We start from the raw sequence: 18721 nt of genomic DNA, 5'->3' as shown, positions 1-18721 counted from the left end.
TAGAGCAAAGCAGGAACTAAGTTAGAAATATAAAGTAAAGCCTACTTTACATTCTAAAGGCACCAGAAAGCATATGGGGTCCAGACACCTCCACTGGGGCTTATTAAGTATTCAAAACTGCTGGAGCCCCCAAGCATGATCCTATTGTCTCCCTCCAGTCTATAAAAGCAGATATATGGCCATGAAGGAAGAGGATTCAGGAGAATAGTAGAAGTTATGATTAGAGGAGATTTCTGCAGTTTAGGGAACTACAGATCATCCTCCATCCCCAGAACCATCACTTTGCCCAGAAAATCAGGTGAAGAGACCAAAGAATGGGTTTTCATTAGCTTCTTTTTTTCTGGTAGACTTGTTTATCTGTTGCTTATGACTACTTGAGTGAAGAGGAAAAAAACTGGGAAGAGATGTCACTTCAGAGATGCAACCACATTTGTTTTGAATTCCAACATTTGTTTGAGTAAGGATGAGTAAGTGTCCCATGGGCCCAGTAAACAACATGGAAGTTACTTGGATGTGAGTCATCCAGCCAACACCTGATACAGTGGGGAATAGCAGCAGGGCGAGGAAGAGCCAGCAGCCAGAAGGTATGGATGGGACATGGGAAGTGGGGTAAGGGCAGCCAAGCAGCCAAGCATGAGGAGGCCCTCCAAATGCCATGGAGAGAACCCATGTGGTGCCACCAAGGACAGTGGCAGTTAGAAATTTGCCACAAAAGGAATGTCTTCAGCCCACTGGAATATACAGAGAAACAATAATGGTCAAGAGAGAAGGTCATGGCCATCAGCTAAAAGAAAGGTATTAAAAAAATAAAATAAAAAAATAAAAAATAAATAAAATAAAATAAAAGAAAGGTATTTGATTCCTTTTTTCTTATCTTCTCCCTAGATCTCAATATGTCAAAGAAGAAGGGACAACAGAAAGGAGAGAGTGAAAGCACAGGCCATACCCTGTCATCACTGAACATTCTTCAGGCCAAAGCCTGGATGATGCTGGGAGAAAGTGGAGAGAGTCTGAAAGTGACATAAGTTGGAGGTTTGACATGGGCCTGTCATGAACTGGACCCAATGATGGAAAGTGTCCAACAGATATGGGTCTGTTCAGATGTCACCAAAGGATGGCAAAACAAGATCTGACAGAGTGTATTTGAAGGGAGTAAGAGGAGAAAATAAAACTTCTACAGTTCACATTTGTGCTTAATGAAGCATAGACCTTCCATCAACTAGATGTAAAAGCTACCAATATCTTTCAACTAGACCACTATATTAAATCACTGACAGTGGCAACATCTGCTCTGGTCTCTCTCAAATGTGATTTTGTAAAAAAAAAAAAAAAAAAAAAAGAAGTGTATCCAACCATGTCACCCTCCCCTATCTAATTAAGACCTTTCCATTTAGGATCTATTATTTTAAAGACCAAGACAAAAATACTTTAACTTGAACTAGGAAGACTTGCAATAGGTGGATCCCACCTAAAACCCCAACATCATGCTGTTCCAGACTCTCTTCTGTAGCTATTTACTTCAGCTTTCTTTCAATTCCTCCTACTTGCCATGCTCCTTCATGCCACAGGACATTTACACTTGTTCATCTCTTTGAATCTGTCCCACATTTTGCCCAGTTAACTCAAATTCTTCCTATAGATTTCAGGTCAAACATTATCTTCTCAAAGCATCCTTTCTTGTCCCTGCTAGCTAGGTTACATCCCATGATTCAAATTCTCCTTTTAGTGTGGATAACCCCTTCTGGTATTTATTTGTCAGAGGTGCACTTTTATACCAGTATGTGTGGTTATCTGAATGACTGTTTCTGTGCTCTTTATCCTCTCCAACTCCCAATATTATGTTCTGTAATGGCAAAAACCATGTCTGTTAATACTAGTTTTTGTATCTCCACTGTCTCACACAGTATGGACACAGTAGTATAAAATAAGTCAATGTTTGATGAATTAATGAATTATAGAATTTATGTATTATGGTCATAAAAATAATAGCTACTTAATTTAAAATCTGGAAATTCAGTAGTAGCTTTTTTCTTAGTTAATCTGGACTGATGTTTTTAAAATGTTAGTGGTCATCATTATTTTGGCCAATTGGTCAGAAGCCATGACAACTTGAAAAGTTGACAATGAAACCCAAAATGCAAACAAGATCTCAGGTGTTGAGCCTATGATCCATGTGTACCAGGTCATCAAGATGCTGCTTCCTGAGCATCCTCAGGTTAGAATCAGGAAACCCTTGAATAAATCAACTGGGGAACAAAAAGAACAGAAGATAAAACTACACAGACCCACTGACAGAGTCTACCTTCCAATATTAATTGAAAGGGAAAGTATACTAACGAAAGCACTACAGAGGGGATATATGGTAAATCCCCAATAATACTAGAAAATTACTAGAAAATTACTCTAATAATTATATATGCAAAATATTTTTATTTGCCAATAAAGTATGATCATATGCAAAATTCAGCTGCAAATTCTTTCATGTTTAAGTTTTTTATGTATTACAATTTTCAGAATTCTGACCAGGCTAATGTTTTTACACTTTTAATAGTAGACTTGCCAAAGGTTCAATTTTTCTTACATTTTTATTTCTATTTTTCCTTATATTTTTAAGGAATTAATAGTACACCATTTTACTAGAATTCAGAGACAGTATTAAATCAGCTTAATACATTCATATTTCACTCTGGACGTAGTTGAATTTTATAGACATACAGCAGCCAACCTTCCCAGCATCAGACAACACATGGAAAATTACTTAGATTTCTCTAAAATCATTGGTTAATAGAAACTGTCATGGCTCAGTAGTACTTTGTGTTTCTGATACTGAAGTAATGTCAATCCTAGAATGGTTATTCTTAGTGTGAAATTGGCTGCTTACTTCTGGGAATACCATTTGAAAAATAACCGTATGTTTTTAAGGTTATTCTTAGAGTGATTAAATAATTTCCAAATGGCTGCTCCAGGCTGGAGAATTTTCTTTCTAGAAAAAAAACTTCACTACTTTTCAACCCCAGAATGTCATCTTCAATCTACAAAATGGATCATAAACTAAAACATTAAAGGGAAAACGAAACCTTATATGTGCATCAAAGTTTCAGTCTGTGCCAAATAGTGACAAGCCTTAAAAAGAAATGAAGAAAAAAAAAATCCAGGACTCTCTGGAATATAAGTGCTATAATCCTTTACTAGAAACTCTTTGATTTAAATGGGATCTGAACACTGTAAGCCCATGAGTGCCATTTAATTAAAAACATATTTAAGGTAAGAGTTTCTAAAAGACATATTTACACAGTCCTTTATTTTACTTAATCCAAAAAGAACCCATGTAATCTTAATCATCAAAAAAAGTAAAAAACAAAAACAAATAAATAAATATTAATCATCACTGTGAAACTACGGCTTAGATATGGTAGCGATAGTTTTTTTTTTTTTTGAGACAGACAAGATTAGTTTAAGTGAAAATGCCTGTTGTTTTTCCTTTTTTTTTTTTTTGAATTTCTGGGGTAATCAATATCCAAAAAGACTATTCCATGTTATTATTCATAATTTTCTTATCTCATAACTATCAGTATCATTTGTAAGAGGAAAAGTATGTTCTGTGGTTATTACTGTATAAATTCATAATATTAATGCAAGCGGGGGAAAAAAACCTTGATAAAAATGACATTTTTTACAAGTAAATCTGTGAATTAATCCAAACAATATAGGGGTGGGATAGAACTCAGAGGATGGACGAGAGGGTAGATAAGTGGTTGAGACCCCTGCCCTTTGTGTAAGAATGTGATGTTCATGACTCATTGTCAGGAAGCCATGCTCTTTAAATTTCAATAACGGTGATGAGTTTATCCTGAGTCATCCACGCTCTTGCCCAGATGTTTCTGTGACTAAGTGCTTAATTTTCAACAAGTGCATGCCAGCAAAACAAACATATAGCACAAGATATTTATATTAATTTATAATGTTTATAAAAATCAATAATGTATTAAATTGCTATAATTTCTAAACCAACTCCTATAAATATGCAGATTTGCTGCACAAAATGATCCAGGCCACTAATATTTTTCACCATTAATCACTGAAGACTCTCCAGCCACCTAGCCAGCACACCAAGTCACCAGCAGTCTTAAAAGACAATTTCATATTACCAGCCTCTAGGGTTGTTTTACTGCTATTCCCGATCTATTCACAGCCATACAGGTTTTTTTTCCCCTTCATTCCACAAAGTAGGAAGCAAAAAGGATTTTTCAACTCTTCTGTGCACTTAGAGGGAGTATGGAGGTCTGACTTTGACTTAGGTCATGATCCCAGGGTCCTGGGTCTGGCTCCCTACTCAGTGGGAAGTCTGCTTGTCCCTCTCCTTCTGCCTCCTCCCCTCTCCCTGCTTGTGCACTCTCTATATATAAATAAATAAAATCTTTATTTAAAAAAAAAAACAGAAAATCATAAAGAAGAGAAATATATTTACAGTGTTGCACTGTTATTTATTGGGGAAAAAAAAGAAGCTACACATAACTGGACCTGCTAAGTTCAAACCCACGTTGTTCAAGGTTCAACTCTATTAGGCAAGGTTAGGCCACATATTTTTTTTGTTACAGCCAAAAGAGGCTGCCTCTTTTCTGAAAAGCACACTAGGGAAAGCTTCAAGTTTTCGATCTTTCTACAGATCTCACAATTAGTAGAAGAAATCTATGGAAATTCTAGAAGGAGAAAAGTTAAATCTTTGGAGTTATTACATGAAATCCTTCCAAAATTCAAGATTTTCCTCTTGGCCTGCTCTACTTACATTGATTGTCCAATAAGTAGAGATCATATAAGATAGAAATCAAGATAAGTTCAGCATAGTTGATACTAGTTGTGGCTTGATAGTAACCTGCATGTCCACCTGATTTTTCCATGTAATAATACCTTAGGACCAGGAAGTTTAATTGTGGAAGGAAAGTGGTTCTGTTTAGAATAGTAGACACATCATAGTTAGGTAACTCCTATCCCTCCATTACTTTCCTATTTTATTAAGTAAAATGCATAAAGAAGATAAGCCAGTACAGAGATTTATAAAATTATTTTTAAACAGAGGGCATTATCACATTTGCATTTTGAGCAATCCTTTCTGGGACAATATTAAGTGTGGTTTCAAGTGGGAAGAGCACAAAATCAATTAGAAAGCTATTTCATGAAGGCAGGCGATTAGGAGCCTAAGACTAGAGGTCCAGCTGTTTCATTTGTGCCTCAACCCACCACCACTCCTTAGTCTTGCATCACTCTTGGTGAAAATTGAAATGACAGCCAAACAATCAATGGAGCTGACATAATCCAAACTGAGTGGTTAGAATCAACCCTCCTGAAATAGAATAAGGTGATGGGCAGAAGGAAAAGCAGCCCAAAGCAATATTGTAGGGGGAAAAAGACCGAGGTACTGAAGCTTGGACCTTAGCAGTGAGCACTTTTTATCAGGACTTTGGGAATATCCTAACTTCAGCTGTTGGTGGAGAAGCACTCAAGAAAGGAAGATTGGAAAGAATAGAAGGTAGAAAGCAATAGAAAAAGCAAGCAGTGATGTGGGCTGAACAATTCATTACCAGTGACTGCAAACTGGATTAACTTATGTACTGTTCATTGGGAAGCTAAGTAAAAAATGATTCTAGATACAAATGTGGGATGGGAAGACTGAGTAACATTCTTCCACTTGGTTCCATTAGTTTATTTGAAAGAGTGAACACTCTCAGACCATCAAACCCACTCCTGTTCAAAGGGAAATCCAAAACCACAACCAATCATAAAGATAATTGATTTCTGTATTATCATCCATTTAAAATTATCTGTTTTATTACTTATTCTGATTATGCAGATAATTTGGAAGAAACTTTTCTTTCAACTCTTTCCTGCTTTTATATTTCATTAATTTTTAAGTACTCACCAATCATTGGACATTTAAGATCTCATTACAAAAGAAATATTCTAGTGTTTAAAGTTACTAAAACAAGACTTCATTGGTGTTAAATGTTCACTATCGGTTTTTTTTTTTCTATGTTGTGAGAATTATTTGGAAGAGGCAGGAATCAAGAACATGAGCACAGCTTTGGAGATACACAATTTAGTCTCACGTTTAGACTATCTTTAGCTGGAATCCAGTTAAACATTTCAAAGGAACGTTTGTGCTGTATGTGAGAATAGCAGAGCTTTGAAAGCATTAGCACACATAAAGGAGAATAGCACCTTTACAGAAATTAAATCTCAACTGAGGTCAAGCCTTAGTTTTCAGCCCTACGTTCTCATGTTGTTTTCTTCTTTAAAAATTAACATTTACAAAAGTATTCTAAACATAAAAATAGCCAATTTATTTTTAAACCTTTTATTGGAGTAAAAGATAGCATAATGTTTGCCACATTAACTATTTTTAAATATACAATTCAGTGGCATTAAATTCACAATGGTGCATAACCATCCTCATTGTTTCCAAAGCTTTTCTGTCGCTCCAAATAGTACCCATTAAACAATCATTCCTATTCCTCCCTCCTCCAACCCCTGCTAACCTCTACTCTAGGTATTTCACTGGAAATACCCAGTCTTTCCATCTCTAGATATTTCACTGGAGCAGAACCATACAATATTTTGTCATTTTGTGTCTGGTTTATTTCACTTAGTACAACGTTTCCAAGATTCATCCATGTGGTAGAATGTATCCAAATTTCATCCATTTTTATGACTGAATAATATTCCACCTTATGTGTGTACCATATTTCATTTTTCCATTCATCTGTTGATAGACACTTGGCTTGCTTCCACCTTCTGTCTTTTGCGAGTAATGCTACAAAGAATATTGTCCTACAAATATCTGAGCCCCTGTTTTTAACTCTTTGGGGTATACACATGCAAGTGAAATTGCTGGGTCGTTTGATAATTCTTTCTTTATGCATTTAATCATGAGAGATGCAGAGACAGAGGCATAGAGATAAGCAGGTTCCCTCTAGGGAGCCTGATGCAGGACTCGATCCCAGGACCCCGGGAACAATCACATCTTAAGCCAAAGGCAGACGCTTAACTGCTAAGCCATCCAGGCATCCCTTTTTTAAATTATTTATTTATTTATTATTATTTTTTTAAGATAGAAAGATTGATTAGAGAAAGAGAGAGCAGGGAGATGGGATCAGAGGGAGAAGGACAAGCATACTCTGTGCTGAACATGAGCCCAATGCAAGGCTTGATTTCAGGACCCTGAGATCAAGACCTGAGCCAAAATCAAAAATCCTGAACCAAAATCAAGAGGCAGGCACTTAATTGTCTGAGCCATCCAGGCACCCCCATTTGACAATTCTATATTTAGCTTTCTGAAGAACCATCAAATGTTCCACAGTGACTGTACCATTTTATATTCCCATTAATGGTGTATGTGGGTTCCAATTTCTTTATATTCTTACCAATATTTGCTATTTTATTTTTTATTATTATTATCATTTAGCCATCCTAGTTGGTGTGAGGTTTCATTATGATTTTGATTCGCATTTCCCTAATGACTAATTGCAATTTATTTGTAAAAACCAAATTAAGTAAAATAGTTAATATTAATGTTTCTAAATGTCCATTTCTGGTCTTTTATTTTCTAAGGTGATCTTTAAATCTTTATATCCTTAGATCGATACTTTCAAATGTGTTTTATAGGAAAGAATAAACTTATTTGCATTTTTTTCATTTGTAATATACTCTAGAGCCAGATTCAGCAATGTTTGGATGAAATATACGGTTTTCATTTTAAGTGTGCAATAATTCATGGAATATTTCAAACCAAGTTGATAGCAGCAGAAAATACATTCAATGTCCAGATATTACTAATCTCTTTAATAAAAGTTTCATATTCACCTGATTTAAATAATATATAACACTCTTCTAGTTCTATGAGAGACTCTTAAAAAGATTAGATGAAAAAAAAAAGATTAGATGAAGGACTTTCTCTTTGTATTGTTTTCTTGATCAAAGTACATGTCTGCATTGCTTCTTGGCCTTTTGGCTAAGATCAAGTGTAAAGTACAGGTCTGGGCAGCCCCGGTGGCTCAGTGGTTTAGCGCCGCCTGCAGCCCACGGTGTGATCCTGGAGACCCAGGATCAAGTCCCATGTCAGACTCCCTGCATGGAGCCTGCTTCTCACTCTGCCTGTGTCTCTGCCTCTCTCTCTCTCTGTGTCTCTCATGAATAAATAAATAAAATCTTAAAAGAAAGATAAAGTACATGTCTGCTTATTAAAAATGTAGCTTTGTTTTAAAATACCTTAAGAGTGTCATCTGGTCCACATGACTTTGTAAGATACAAATAAAAATATTTGTCTATCTTAATACTTAGTTCTCTCAAATTCATGCCTATCTTCATATTCTTATTTTATTTTTCTCAAAGTATAAAAACTGGGATTTATTTTTTAAGAGCTTATTAAGAGATTCATTTTTAAGAGTTGGGCATGACAGGGCAAGAATTATCATAGTTTAAACATAAGTGAAGTGTTCTAAAAATATGTATATTGCTTAGTAATTAATCTATAATTCAGACATCCAGTGATTTTAAAATATTAAATTTTGTATACGGTTTAGACATGCAGATGACCCATTCCTAATATTAAGATAAAGCTTCTTCCAAACAATCTTTTTTATTTTAATAATTTATTCTCCATAAAAGTATATATTAATTTGCTGTTTCCTAATTTCCTAACTCATACCAGTATGGAAAGAAAAATAACTTATGGGAAAATACACTCTAAATTACATTCAATAGTTCGATGACTATTAAAACAAATATTCCTCATTTCTTAATAGCATTCCATTAAAGGTTCTAAAAATAATGTATGGAGTTGCAGAATCACTGTGCAACTAATGTAACATTTTGTGTCAGCCATACTTCAGTTTTAAAAATGTTCTAAAATAAGGAGTAATGGAAGATTTTCCTTTTTTTTTTTTTTCTCTTCTTCAAATGAGAGTCACTTAGACAAAGGATTGCCAATTTATCTTTAAGTTTCTTGTCTTATCTGTTTCCAACAGCCACACTCACCAACAAACCTCTCCCACTCAGAAGCATTGAAATAGACAGGCCAAAGTTGTGGAAAGGATGTATGTCTGTGATATGGAAACGGGAGTGGGTTGCTTCATTTCTGTCTCCTTCTGGAGGATTAAACTGATACTAATCCTGCAAAATATACAGAGAAAATCTCCTTTGCCAAAACACACACTCACACACAAGTCATTTGAGTAATAGGGGGAGGGATGCTTGAGCAGCTCTAACTTTCAAAAGGGGGAGACTGACTTCTAATTGGTAACAGAAGAGTTTAAAACATAACCAATTATCAATAGGTTGTAAACATTCATTGCCCAGGAGATCCTAATAATGTCCTCTACTAACAATTCTTCAAGTAATAGTGGGAAGTAATCGACAGAACATTCACCGAAAAACAAAGAAAATAGGCAGAAATAGCCGACCTAAAAATTAAAATAAAGGCAAGCATAGCGCTCTTGGGTCAACTAGACTTATTGCTACAAATGAGAAGGAAAGATATCTTGACACTTCATAAACTTTTGAGTCCCTAGATAACATGTGTGGTCTTACTAACGAAGGTGAAAATGAACAGCCACAAAAAACGTAAACTTCAGTAATGTTTGCCTAAAACAAATGGTTAAGTTGTATCTGAATCTGAGGGACTTTATCCACAAAATGGGGTGATGGAGCACAATCTACAATGACCTCCTGGGTTCTGTTAGAGTGCACCTAACCATGCCCAGGAGAACGGGAACACCCAATAGACCCGTAATTGACACTAAGGAAAGGGTGTTATCAGTCAGGAAGTTCCATCTCAATTCTTTTTGTTAAGTGTGACCACAAGCCCTGCAGAGCAAAAGCAAGAACCTCTCAAGTGAGAGCTTTTCATCATTTACTCCCTCTCAGTTGCAAGGAGGAAAGCATTTAAGTGATAAAGGGATTCTGCTCCACAGCTAAATGTGGTATCTGAGAAATCCTAAGAAATATGTGGGTACACACACACACACACACACACACACACACATCCTTCAAAAGCATATCTGAGAGCAAGTGGCTGTGATAAGAAGTCTACTGACTACTAAAATCCAAAGCATTCTCTGCAAAGAGGAGTGCTTGGATTTTTTGATCAACAATAGTACATCTCCTGGAGTTCTCATTGGCCATAAATAAAGGAAATCAAAATAATGCTGTTTCTAAGTGTCCATCATACACAAATACTTCTATCTTCTCTTGATAAGTGGGTATAGATATTTTGAACAGGAATATGTCTAAATGTATTGTTGGGTTTTATTTTTAGATACAACATGTATGGTAATGAATATGCTAAACTGTATCTTTCATTATATCCTATTTTATTTTATTATTTGATATTTCATACAAATAACCTCTGGAGCTGATATTCAAGGTTTTATTTTCATCCATCTTCTCCAGCTTCCAGGAAAGAACTCCCCCTTACGTATGTAAACTTCCTATGATCATTCCATGTAACTTGAGCTTCCCCACAGCATGACAGATCCAGGGTGGTCAAATTTCTCACAAGCCTGCTTAGGGTTTCAACTACAAAAAGTGGAATCTGTCAGGCCTTTAAGAGGCTAAGCTCAGAGAGCCTAGGTGGCTTAGTAGTTGAGCATCTGCCTTTGGCTCAGAGCATGATCCTGGGATCCTGGGACTGAGTCCGGCATTGGGCTCCCACAGGGAGCCTGCTTTTCCCTCTGCCTGTGTCTCTCCCTGTGTCTCTCATGAATAATTAAATAAAAATCTTTTTTAAAAATTAAAAATAAATTTAAAAGAAAAGGTTGAGCTCAGAGTTGGCTGTGTATCACTTCTGTCATATGTTATCAATCAAGCAAATGAATAAGCTGTTCCATATTCAAGGGTAAAGGATTAGAATACTTTTCAATAAGGACAGTACAAAATAAGCAGCCATTTAACCTATGACAATCAATGGACTCAACAGTGCTCAAATTATCTGTGACTGAACAAATGGCTGTAAGAATCTTGGGGGAGGCCTTAAATGCAAAAATCACAGTAGAAGCTGGGGAAGAAACCATGCCTGTCCTAACAAGTAACTTTTCTCTTTTTGAGAAACAGTTTTGGGCTTGCTATTAAGTTCTGATAGGGATTGGCCTTAGAGAAAGGGACACCAACTAATTAAGTGACCTGAGCAGAATATTATCAAGTGGATCATCCAATCCACCAACTAGAGACATGCCCAACAGACATGCCAAGGGGAAGGGGTACATATTTTCTCAGGCTTTGGTAGGTCTTTACTACACAGTAACATCAAGCGGATATTCACATTCCAGGATGCCTGTTCCTGCTGCACATCACTTAGTCCTCAGCAAACACCTGAGCCTTATTCGGAATTCCCTCTGACTGGATGACTGAGAAGGAAAAATGTTAAGCCTGGTTTACAGATGCTTCTTCATGATATCCACAGAAAATTGGATTATCATGGCTCTCTGTTTTCCATTTAAGGTGGTCCTGAAGGACAGTGGGAATGAAAATTCCTTCAAGTAGGAAGAGTGTCAAACTACTATATTCATTGTTGTGTTGTCTCAGGTATGTGATTCTTACTATTAAGGGGAGATAGGAGTGCTGATGTATGGTTGGAGACAAGGAGGAGAATGCATATTATTTAGGGAATCCTACTGGATCCCTAGTAGTTCACCCACATGTGATTGTACAAGAGAAGGACATAATTCAGCAGCCTAGTACAGGCAGGATCATCAAGAGTTCAAAATTCCCAGGAATAAATTTCAAGTCACCTGTCAACTAAAGAAACTGTTCAGTGAAGGTATTGGTCAAAAGCAAAGGAAATGTGAAATGAGTAGTTAAGAAAGAAATTATTCTATATCATATATGACTTTGTGACATTTATAAATGATGACTACAACATCACCTACATTTTTGCATCGTGCTGCTATATTCTTTTTTGTATATGACTCTGGGTTTTTTCCCACTCTCTATTCTTACCAATGATATTATACAGGATGTGTGGGTAATGATGGTAATGATATTTTAGTGCAGAGATTACAGGATATCAAGATGCTGCTGAGTTATGAACCAATAGAAGAATGAACATAAACCAGAAATTAATGCAGAATCTGATGAGACTTTGTGCAATTGCTTTCAGAAAGAAGGTTGTTTTTGTTGATGCAGGAATGGATCCATTATGTTAGGCAGTAGCATTTTGAAGGCTATGCTTGCCTTTATTTTAACTGACTGAGCCACCCAAGTGCCCCTACTTTTGCATCTATTGAAAATGTTCATTTTTTCCTTTTGGTATGTTAATACACAAATTTCACTTCCAGACACTGCAGTACTGGGAGATGAGCTCAAGAAGGGTGGGGAGGAGCTGGAATTGGTGTTGAGTGAGCCGATGTACATTCTCTACCTGGTTTGCCCCTTTGGTTTTTCAACATTCACCTCTTCCCATCTTCCAGTACTTAAAGTTCCAAATAACCTCACAGTGACTTCAAAATATTTCATCTCAGGTCATGATCTCAGGGTTCTGGGATGGAGCCCCCCTTGCATTGCATCTGGCTCTGCACTTCAGAGGGGAATCTGCTTCTCCTCTTCCTGCTCACACACGCTCTCTCTCTCTCTCCCTAAAATAAACAAAATAAAATCTTTTTTAAAAAGTAGATGCAAAAGTAACACTCCATGGGTACCTGGGTGGCTCAGTCAGTTAAGCAGTGGACTCCTGGTTTCAGCTCAGTTTGTGATCTCAGGGTTTTGGGATCCCACCCCACGACCAGCTCCATGCTCAGTAGGGAGTCTGCTTGAGGATTCTTCTCTCCTCCCCCCTCTGCTCCTCTCTCTGCTCTCTCTTGTCCATGCTGTCTCTCTCTCTCTCTCTCTAAAATAAATAAATCTTTAAAAAAAAACAAAGTAACATTCTTTAAAATCAACTCATATTCATGATTGTTTCAAAGCTCATAACCAATAGAAGTTAACTTCCTAACCTGATAAAAGAATTTGCCAGCCTTGGCAGCAAAAGTTGCCTCATATTAAAATATATATACATTTCTACCATTACTTACAATATTCCAAACTAACACAATAAAACAGAAGAATAAATGAAATATTAACGTGAAATAAAATAGGAAAATGTGTCATTGTTTGCAGGTAGTGAGTGCATTTGCATACCAAAAATTAAAAAATAGTAATGAAAACAATTATAATACTAACATTTATTAAGCCCTTACTGTATCAGGAACTTTTCTAAACTGTTTATTTACAGAAAGTAACTGAATAAAGAAATTATTAGCAAAAATTATAATCTCTACCAAAAACCAAATATTTTGGATAAAATATAATTTTTAACAGTCCAGCAAGTAATTAGATACATGCATATACAACATACACAATAAAATAATGGTCCTGTAAATATTGGAACCTAAAAAGAAAATATGAAATAAAAAAGCCTAGTCCCAATAGAAATAAGTGTGTACAAGTAGCCTAGAAATAACCAAATTAACAATGAATAAAACCTATAGGGACAAAATTTGAAAATATTATCTAAAGGCATAAAATACAAATAGATAAGCAAATGTAAAACAGGGGATTCAATATGGTATATAGTTCATGTCTATCTAAATTTATCTGTAAATCAATGTAATTCAACTCAATGTAGCAAGATTTCTGCTAAAAATTGACAAACTGGTATTAAAGTGCATATTTAAAATAAGCATATGAAAATAGAAAATAAGAAATTAAAGAATAAACAACAAAATGAGGAATTGTGGGTTATTTTGAAGTTATGGCAACTAAATATTTTATTGCACAGAGAAAGACAAATATATCAGTGGAAATAAAATTGGAAACAATGAAAACAAACAAACAAACAAGTAAGCCTGCACTGAAAGGAAAGCTTCCTCTGTGACAGGAATGGCATCATGAATTAGGTCAGATAGGAAAATAAAATATGATCCCAAGATGAATTTAAATAAGCAAGGATAAAAAACAAGGTAAGTAGTTTAAAACTCTTTGAAATAAATGTAGAATATCTTTAGCATGTCAAGACAAGAAGAAATTTGTTAAGCAAGATATAGGCTGCTCAAATCATAAAGAAAAATATACTGCAAAATTAATACATCACAAATGACAAAAGTAACTATAAGCAAGGTTAAAAAGCAGGCTTTGGACAATGGAGATATTTGAAACATATATAACATACAAAAAATTATTTATCAAAGTGTATCAAGAATTCCTACACATAGTACAGTGAGCAAATAATAAAGTATTCAAGCAGGAATTCACTGAAAGGAAAATCACGTAAGCAGCAAATTAATTTTCCAGTTGATTTGCATGTAGGTGGGATCTGTGTAACTGAGTTTTGGCAAATAGGATGCCAACAGAAGCAATGAATGGTACTTTCAATTTGGGGGGGAAACTAAATAGAAATGGAGAAGGAGGAGGAAGAAGAAGAGGTGGAAGAAGAGGAAAAGTAGAGAGAGAAAGGAGAAGCAACAGCACCTGTCACCACCTGCATGGTCCTTCAGCTCCCTTTATCCTCCTCTGACAAAAGTGAAGATAAAGTACTCCTGTGGCAGAGCTACAGGATGAAGGAAGTCAGCTTGCTGCCATCTTATTCCTTATGCAGGAAATTGAGTTCATGGCTTACTATTGCAGCACAGCCTAACCCTAACCTAACGTGACACTCAATCACTCAGTCTGATGTAGCCACAATTTCTACATCCCAGTTAAGGACAACTATTTCCCTCCAAATGTTCTACCTCCTTTTCTTCCTTGACATCCAACCTCCAATCCATCAGTGAATCTTACAGCTCTGCCTTCAGAAAACATCCAGAATTGAACTTTGATAATCATCATCCAAGTGATCTTCATCTATCACTTAGGTTACTTCAGTGGTGAAGCAATTACTCTCCCTGCTTCCTTATCATTCTTCTATAGTCTAATCTCAACACAGTAACTATAGTGATTCTCTTGAAATGCATGTCAGGATTTCTGTAACACCATGTCAGCAATGCAGTTGCTTTAAACCTCCCAAACATCTCCAGAAAACCAGATAGAAAAACCAGTACAGGGGCTTCTGAGTGGCTTGGTTGGGCAACAGACTTCTGATGATGTCAGTTCAGGCCATGTTCCTGGGGTCCTGGGATCAAGCTCTGTGCTCAGCAGGGAGTGTGCTTCTCTGTCTCCTTCTCCCTCTGCCTTCCCTGGCTCATGCTTGCAGGCAGGCACTCTCTCTCTTTCTCAAATACATACATACATACATACATACATACATACATAAAATATTTGAAAAAAATAGAGAAAGAGGCGGACAGTAGAAGGGAGGATTTTTGAGGGGCTCACAGAAAGGAACCCTAAGAAATATGAAGTACTTTGGAAGACAAGGCTTATGAACCTCAGGGACAAGAAGTAGAAATTCTTTCTATGCTAGACAAAGTTTTGAGAAACAAACAAATGGCTAACAGAGAGAGAGTATATATTTAATCTTTCCTGGTAAAAACCAAAAAAGAAATTCTTAGACTGTGATTCATAGAAAGCCACCCGAATCTGCATTTCTCCTAATATCCCAGGAAATCTCACCTTATTTTGTTCCTTATGCAAACATAAGAAACGACAACAGAAAACTCTTTCTAATGTCACACGAAATCATTAGAATGGAAAGATAAATGAGACCTTAATAAATAAGACAAACAGTAAGAACTCACTAGAAAAATGAGGTCACAGTAGATGAAAACTGCAATGTAATATTTCAGTATTAGACAACAATTAAAGCTTTGATAAAAACAGCACAAGAAATAGAAAATCTCAGAAGAAATTTTTTATGGCTTTTCGTAATTTTTTTTATTGGAGTTCAATTTGCCAATATATAGCATAACACCCAGTGCTCATCCCGCCAAGTACCCCCCTCAGTGCCCATCACCCAGTCACCCGAAACCCCCCACCCATTTCCTCTTCCACTACTCCTTGTTCATTTCCCAGAGTTAGGTGTCTCTCATGTTTTGTCACCCTCACTGATATTAAGTATCAATAAAAAATTAGGAAAAAATAAAATAATATGTTGTAAAATAACGCTAAATTGGAAAAGCATGAGAGTAAAGAAATACTAAAAAAGACACAGTAGGGGAAATAGGAACAAGAAAGAAGAAAATTGGGGGGAAATCATACAGAAATAAAGAAAATGATTTTTAAAAATCCAGGATTTGAAAAATGTGTGTGTAGTAGGCAGAATAATGCCCTCCACCAAAGATGTTTACATCCTAATCCCAGGAACCTGTAAAAATATTGCCTTGCATAGTAAAAGAACCCTGCTGTTGTGATTAAGTTAGAGATGTTGAAATGGGGAAATTATCCTGGATTACTCAGATGGATACATTACAATCATAAGAGTATTTATGGGACTGAAGCAGGAGTGTCAAAGTCAGAGAATACGTGACATCAGAAGCAGAAGTCACAGTGATGGGAGCCCATGAGCCATAGAATGCAAGAAGCTTTGAGAGGCTGGAAAAGATGGAAATAGACTCTTTATAGCTTCCAGATGGAACAGAAACCAGCTAGTCTCAACTTCTGACATCCAGAACTCTAAAATTATAAATTTGTGTGGTTTTAACTCACAAAATTTGTGATAATTTATTGTAGCGACCATAGGAAATGGGTATAGGAAATGTGATAGACATTGAAGACAGAAAATAAGAAAACCACATATATAATTGAAGTCTTCAAAGAGGAAAACCAAAGTAATGGAAAAAACAAATATTTAAAACCATGATTGGAAAATATTTCCTGAAATAGAATAGTAAAGAACAGAGCACACTGTGTACCTGAGAAAATTGACCAGAAATGATCAACTTCAGGCCATACTGTAAGCCAAAATTACTATTTTTTTTTATAAAGGAGGGGATCCCTTTAGTTTCCAAACAATAAGTCAAAATCACTTATAAGAGAACAACTCTCAAATTAATATGAGAACTCTCCAAAGCAACTTCTATGTTAGAAAAAGAATGTAGCAACTTAAAAAAAAAAAAAAAGATTTTAAAAGAAAGAAAATGTGAGACAAGAATTTTATGTTATAGCCAAACCTGTCTTCAACATAAAAGCCAAAGGCAAACAGCTATAAATATGGAAGATCTCAAGGAATATCATTCCTATAATCACTTCATGATGAATCTACAAAAGAATGAGGTTCAAACACAAAATATTTGTAGAAAGTTTAGCAAATATTTAACTTGATAGAACTAAGACTGAAACACAGGAATAAGGGTAAAAAAATAGAGTTTTTACATGTTTAATCATTAACATTAACAAAAATTACAACTTAGAAATATCATGGATAATGAAATAAGCCCACAGATTACCACAGATGACTTAATTAGAGGCAAAAGAATATTATCTGAAGCTAATAAGTTAAGTAATAGAAGCTGAAGTATATGTAAGACTTGAAATATACATAAGACTTAACAGTATATTTTAAGATAATTAAGGCAGTAGAAGTTTAAGTAATTTGGAGAATAGAGATTAACACCAAAATAATGCTCAAGATTAAACTTGGAAGGTCAAGGCAAAGCAGAAACTAACTTTAGTCTTAGATACAAACAGAATCTAAAAAGAGAGATGATTAAGAGTAATATAAAAATAGTATAGGGCAGCCCCAGTGGCGCAGCGGTTTAGCGCCGCCTGCAGCCCAGGGCGTGATCCTGGAGACCCTGAATGGAGTCCCACGTCGGGCTCTCTGCATGGGGCCTGCTTCTCCCTCTGCTTGTGTCTCTGCCTCTCATTCTCTCTCTGTGTCTCTCTGAATAAATAAATATATAAATCTTAAAAAAAAATAAAAAATAAAAATAGTATAAATAAAACTACAAAATTTGAATCACAACTTCCTATATCCTGAAAGAATTATCAACAGAAAAGCTTTAAAAAGGACACTTATTTTTAGTTGAAATATTAAGCCATATAGAAAATATATTATAAAACAAGATAACAAACTGAAACCAACAATATCAATGATTAAGTAAATGTAAATGAGCTTAAATCACTTATTAAAACATTCAGATTACTTACACAGCAAAACCCAATACTTTGTCATACCTAAAACAAAGGGTTTTGGTAAAGTTAAAAATTTAAGAATAAGCAAAGATATGCAAGGCAATGCAAAAATAATGTTGTGAACAATATCTTGAGGTAGAAGGAATGAAGTAAAAAAAAATAATAAACAAGTCAAATAAAGGTCATTTTATAATGCTAAAAGCTACATTCAAAAAAGTGCATAACGGGATCCCTGGGTGGCACAGCGGTTTGGTGCCTGCCTTTGGCCCAGGGCACGATCCTGGAGATCTCGGATCGAATCCCACATTGGGCTCCCGGTGCATGGAGCCTGCTTCTCCCTCTGCCTGTGTCTCTGTGCCTCTCTCTCTGTGACTATCACAAATAAATAAAAATAAAATAAAGATTTAAAAAAAAAAAAAGTGCATAACACTGATATCTACCTACCAAAAAAACATGAGACTCAAATTTTTCAAATTGCAGCAGAAGTAACCACTGTTCTTGAAATTCATAAAAATAGAACCACATGAGACTGGCTTCTTTCACTTGATAAAATGTTTTTAGAGTTTTATCCATGTTGTTGCATGCATTGATATCTTGTAGTCATTTTATTAATTATTTTATTTTTAGTGCTTTAGTCTATGAACATACCACTTATTCACTCTTCTATTGAGGAAATATTTTTTCCAAT

The 18721-nt window shown here is 35.6% G+C and overlaps 1 long non-coding RNA gene across 2 annotated transcripts in view; it reads right to left on the bottom strand.

Moving 5' to 3' along the window:
• Window positions 1-18721, bottom strand: part of LOC144284319 (uncharacterized) — a 75707-nt gene that overhangs the window by 40722 nt on the left and 16264 nt on the right. Inside the window, exon 3 of one of the 2 annotated variants that reach the window (XR_013352697.1) lies at window positions 17551-17782. The exons of the other annotated variant lie outside the window; for it this stretch is intronic. This is a non-coding gene — a long non-coding RNA (uncharacterized LOC144284319). Of the gene's footprint in view, window positions 1-17550; window positions 17783-18721 lie in introns of those variants that run through there. 2 annotated transcript variants of the gene reach the window in all.

The sequence above is a fragment of the Canis aureus genome, chromosome 1 (assembly GCF_053574225.1).
Source record: "Canis aureus isolate CA01 chromosome 1, VMU_Caureus_v.1.0, whole genome shotgun sequence".
Classification (NCBI taxonomy): domain Eukaryota; kingdom Metazoa; phylum Chordata; class Mammalia; order Carnivora; family Canidae; genus Canis; species Canis aureus.
This window is presented reverse-complemented; position numbering and strand designations above follow the sequence as displayed.